The sequence below is a fragment of the Mus caroli genome, chromosome 12, assembly GCF_900094665.2.
Source record: "Mus caroli chromosome 12, CAROLI_EIJ_v1.1, whole genome shotgun sequence".
Lineage (NCBI taxonomy): Eukaryota > Metazoa > Chordata > Mammalia > Rodentia > Muridae > Mus > Mus caroli.
The window spans coordinates 6345519-6351355 of NC_034581.1; the positions used below are offsets into that span (position 1 = coordinate 6345519).

At 40.2% G+C, this 5837-nt stretch overlaps 1 non-coding gene across 1 annotated transcript; it reads right to left on the reverse strand.

The window, feature by feature from the left end:
• Positions 1-5451: 5451 nt before the first annotated feature.
• LOC115032873 lies at positions 5452-5579 on the reverse strand. Its single transcript, XR_003838529.1, has one exon. It is a non-coding gene; the product is annotated as a small nucleolar RNA SNORA17 (small nucleolar RNA).
• Positions 5580-5837: the final 258 nt, after the last annotated feature.

Sequence of the window (5837 nt, forward strand, 5' to 3'; positions counted from 1 at the left end):
TGAATTGCTCTGGCTAGGACTTCAAGTACAATGTTGACTAGGTAGGGAGAAAGTGGGCAGCCTTGTCTAGTCCCTGATTTTAGTGGGATTGCTTCAAGCTTCTCACCATTTACTTTGATGTTGGCTACTGGTTTGCTATAGATTGCTTTTATCATGTTTAGGTATGGGCCTGGCATTCCTGATCTTTCCAAGACTTTTATCCTGAATGGGTCTTGGTTTTTCAAATGCTTTCTCTGCATCTAACGAAAGGATCATGTGGTTTTTGCCTTTGAGTTTGTTTATATATTGGATTACGTTGATGAATTTCTGTATATTAAACGATCCCTGCATTCCTGGAATGAAACCTACTTGTTCAGGATGGATGATTGTTTTGATGTGTTCTTGGATTCAGTTAGTGAGAATTTTATTGAGTATTTTTGAATCGATATTCATAAGGGAAATTGGTTGAAGTTCTCTATCCTTGTTGGGTCTTTCTTTGGTTTAGGTGTCAGAGTAATTGTGGCTTTGTAAAATGAATTGGGTAGAGTTCCTTCTGTTTCTATTTTGTGGAAAAGATTGTGAAGAACTGGAATTAGATCTTCTTTGAAGGTCTGATAGAACTCTGCACTTAACCCATCAGGTCCTGGTTTTTTTCTTTTTTGTTTTGGTTGGGGACCATTAATGACTGATTCTATTTCTTTGGGGGATATAGGNCTGTTTAGATCATTAACCTGATCCTGATTTAACATTGGTATCTGGTAGCTGTCTAGAAAATTTTCCATTTCATCCAGGTTCTCCAGTTTTGTTGAGTATAGCCTTTGGTAGAAGGATCTGATGGTGTTTAGGATTTCTTTATGGTCTGTTGTTATGTCTCCCTTTTCATTTCTGATTTTGTTAATTAGGATGCTGTCCCTGTGCACTCTAGTGAGTCTGGCTAAGGGTTTATCTATCTTGTTGATTTTTTCAAAGAACCACCTCCTCTTTTGGTTGATTCTTTGAATAGTTCTTGTTTGCACTTGGTTGATTTAACCTGGAATTTGATTATTTCCTGCTGTCTACTCCTCTTGGGTGAATTTGCTTCCTTTTGTTCTAGAGCTTTTAGATGTATTTTCAAGCTGCTAATGTTTGCTCTCTCAAGTTTCTTTTTGGAGGCACTCATAGGTATGAGTTTTCCTCTTAGAAATGCTTTCATTGTATCCCATAAGTTTGGGTATGTTTGGGCTACATTTTCATTAATCTCTAAAAAGTCTTTAATTTCTTTCTTTATTCCTTCCTTCCTTCAGTTTCCTTGTGAATATTGACTTTTTATGTGGTTATTGAAGATCAGCCTTAGTCCAATTGATCTGATAGGATGCATTGGACAATTTCAATATTTTTGTATTGAGGCCTATTTGGTGACCAATTATATGGTCAATTTTGAGAAGGTACCATGAGGTACTGAGAAGAAGGTATATCCTTTTGTTTTAGGATAAGTTGTTCTGTAGATATCTGTTAAATCCATTTGTTTCATAACTTCTGTTAGTTTTACTGTGTCTCTGTTTAGTTTGTGTTTCCACTATCTGTCCATTGATGAAAGTTTTGTGTTTAAGTCTCCCACTATTATTGTGTGAGGTGCAATGTTTGCTTTGAGCTTTACTAAAGTTTCTTTAATGAATGTGTCTGCCCTTGCATTTGGAGTATAGATTTTCAGAATTGAGAGTTCTTATTGTAAGATTTTACCTGTGATGAGTATGAAGTGTCTCTCCTTGTCCTTTTTGAAAACTCTGGGTTGGAAGTCGATTTTATTCGATATTAGAATGGCTACTCCAGCCTGTTTCTTCAGACCATTTGCTTGGAAAATTGTTTTCCAGCCTTCCATTCTGAGGTAGTGTCTGTCTTTTTCCCTGACATGGGTTTCCTGTAAGCAGCAAAATGTAGGGTCCTGTTTGTATAGCCAGTCTGTTAGTCTATGTCTTTTTATTGGGGAATTGAATCCATTGATATTAAGAGATATTAAGGAAAAGTAATTGTTGCTTTCTGTTATTTTTGTTGTTAGCGTTGGCATTCTGTTCTTGTGGCTGTCTTCTTTTAGGTTTGTTGGAGGATTACTTTTTTGCTTTTTCTAGGGCGTGGTTTCTGTTCTTGTATTGGTTCTTTTCTGTTATTATCCTTTGAAGGGCTGGATTCGTAGAAAGATATTGTGTGAATTTGGTTTCCTTGTGGAATACTTTGGTTTCTCCATCTATGGTAATTGAAAATTTGGCTGGGTATAGTAGCCTGGGCTGGCATTTGTTTTCTCTTAGTGTCTGTATAACATCTCTCTAGCATCTTCTGGCTTTCATATTCTCTGGTGAAAAATCTGGTGTAATCAGTATAGGCCTGCCTTTATATGTTACTTGACCTTTTTACCTTACTGCTTTTAATATTCTATCTTTATTTAGTGCATTTGTTGTTCTGATTATTATGTGTTGGGAGGAATTTCTTTTCTGGTCCAGTCTATTTGGAGGTCTGTAGGCTTCTTTAATGTTCATGAGCAACTCCTTCTTTAGGTTTGGGAAGTTTTCTTCTTTAATTTTTTTGAAGATATTTGCTGGCCCTTTATGTTAAAAATCTCCATTCTCATCTACTCCTATTGTCTGTAGGTTTGGTCTTCTCATTGTGTCCTGGATTTCCTGGATGTTTTGACTTAGGATCTTCTTGCATTTCACATTTTCTTTGATTGTTGTGACCATGTTCTCTATGGAATCTTCTGTACCTGAGATTCTCTCTTCCATCTCTTGTATTCTGTTGCTGATGGTCGCATCTATGTTTCCAGATTTCTTTTCTAGGGATTTTGTGTCCAGTGTTGCCTCACTTTGGGGTTTCTTTATTTTGTCTACTTCCCTTTTTAGGTCTAGTATTGTTTTGTTCATTTCCATCATCTGTTTGGATGTGTTTTCCTGTTTTTCTTTAAGGACTTCTACCTGTTTGGTTGTGTTTTCCTATTTTTCTTTAAGGACTTGTAACTCTTTAGCAGTGTTCTCCTGTATTTCCTTAAGTGAGTTAATAAAGTCCTTCTTGATGTCCTCTACCATCGTCTTGAGATATGCTTCTAAATCCTAGTCTAGCTTTTCAGGTGTGTTGGGGTGCCCAGGACTGGGTGAGGTGGGAGTGCTTTGTTCTGATGATGGTGAGTGGTCTTGGTTTCTGTTAGTAAGATTCTTATATTTGCCTTTCCATCTGGTAATCTCTGGGGTTAGTTGTTATAGTTGTCTCTGGTTAGAGATTGTTCCTCTTGTGATTCTGTTAGTCTCTATCAGCAGACTTGGGAGAGTAGCTCTCTCTTCTGAGTTTCAGTGGTCAAAGCATTCTCTGCAGGTAAGCTTTCCTCTTACAGGGAAGGTACACAGATATTTGGCGTTCAGACCTGCCTCCTGGCAGAAGATGAAGGCCTGAAACAGGGCCTGTGTAGCTTTGGCCTGTCACAGAACCTGTTAGCTTCTGTAGTCCACCCTCTCACCAGTGCAGACTAGTCTAGGAGGGATCCGGAAACCAAGATGGCTCCCCCAGGTGCTCTGGCAAAGCCCTCTCTGGCAGGTCAGACACCTCTCCTCTGGCAGGGAAGGTGCCTGGATGTCTAGAGCCTGAAAAGTGGTCTGCCTCAGAAGCTGTCCTCTAGGGACCTTGGGGGTGTCCACTGACTCTGCGCCCAGGTGACCTCATTCTGGCACCGACTGGAAGAGATATGGACCCTGGTCAGGCTGGGTTTTCTGCTTCCCTATTGCTGTCTCAGGTCCCGTGAGATTGGATTGAATCAGAAGTTGTGTTCCACTCACTGGTGGTCCTAAGATTGCATGGAGAGTTCTCTAGGGGACCTTGGGGATGTCTGCTGACTCTGCGCCCAAGGTGACCTGGTGCTGGTGCTGACCGGAAGGGCAATAGATTTTTAAAATTTATTTTAAATTTATTTATTTATTTATTTATTTTTGGCATGGTGAAGCACCCTTGCATCTCTGGAATGAAGTCAACTTGATCATGGTAGATTATCTTTATGATGTTCTTGGATTCAATATGTATGCATTTTATTGAATATTTTTGCATTAATGTTCATAAAGGAAATTGGTCTGAAATCTCTTTCTTTTTGGGTCTTTGTGTGGTTTAGGTATCAGGGTTACTGTGGTCTCATAGAATGAATTTGGCAAGGTTCCTTCACTTTCTATTTTGGAATAGTTTGAGGAGTGTTAGTATTAGCTCTTTTTTGAAGGTCTGGTAGAATTCCGTACTAAAACCATCTGGCCCTGGGACCTTTGATTTGGAAATTTTAATGTCTGTTTCTATTTCCTTAGGTATTATAGGTCTACTTAAATTGTTTATCTGATCATGATTTAATTTTGGTAAGTGGTAGCTATGAAGACAATTGTTCATTCCTTTTAAGTTCTCAAATTTTGTGGAGTATGAGGAATACATTTTTGAAAAAATACTTTTTATTGGTGCTTTGGGAATTTTATATCAGGAACCCCAGGCCCACTCATATCTCCTTCCTCTTGTATTCACCCTCTACCCTTACAACCTCCCCATAACCAAGAAAATATTTCGTTGTGGAAGCTGTAGTATGTTACATTTCAACTCACAGTATTCCCTTTTGTCTACACTTCTTTGCTTGCAGATATTGATTGCAATGACTCTGTTTGGTATGAGACCTCTGGATTTCGCTGCTCCATCAATACTGAAACCTCACTAGCACTCTTTTTGGATATCCTATTGTTTCTTTTTGTCTTTGAAATCCTGTTGTTTTGAATCTGTAAGACCAGCCCCTTCATGCTCTCTAGCAGTTCATTTATGGTTTATATGTTGGGTTGCTCCAATTCAAAGCCCCAGTTCTGTACCTGAGAAGTATCTAAGATGGTCAGCCCACCAGCTCTTCTACTCTTACTACCTTGGGGCCAGGCTCACTGGCAACCACTCCAACCAGGGCCAGCTCTACTCTGCTGCCTAGGTGAAGTACAGGTCCTGCTCTTCCAAGTGAGGGCCATGGCCATTTCTCCTACTCTCATGACCTCAGGGACAACACTTCTGCCTGACATAGAAGCTGAGATCAAAAGGGAGCAAAAGGATTTCTCCCTTGCCATTGCCACGGCCCAGCAGACATGAGGCAGGGCTGGGTTTTCTACTCTCAGGTGAAGTGCAGGGTCTGCTATTCCAAGTGCTTTGGCAGGTAAGAAGCAAGGCCAGCTCTCCAGCCCTGATAACCTTAGGGTGAGATCACTTGCCTGCTACAGTTTGCAATGGATGAGGGGAGCATATCTTCCTTGCCAGTGCTAACACACACAAGCCAACAAGAGGCAGAGCTGGCCCTTGCATACTCCCACCTTCTGGGAAGACTCACCTGTACCCCTAGAACCAGGGTCAGATCTATTGTGCTGTCCAGGCAAGGTGCAGGGCTCATTCTCTCGAGTGTTGCAGCCCACCCAGGCTCTTATCTGGTGAGTCTTAGGCTCCCCCTTTCTTTAAGAGTATATTAGTCTACTAATCATTCAGATATTCATAGGTCAAAACACTGAGCACAGACATAGCCTCTCTCCTTTCAGCCACCTACTGACTGACACACATGTGACACATACTGCAGAGCCTCCAGGGGCAGGGAGTTGGGATTTTTAAGACCTAATGATTCTTTGAATTTCCTCAGTGTCTATTGTTATGTCCCCTCTTTATTTTCTGATGTTGTTAATTTGGATATGCTCCCTCTGTCCTTTAGCTAGTTTGGCTAAGGTTTGTCTACCTTATTGATTTTTTTCGAAGAAAAAACTCTATTTCCTTGATTCTTTGGATTATTCACTCTGTTTCTATTTTATTGATTTTAGTCCTGAGCTTGATAATTTCCTGCTGTCTACTCCCCTTCC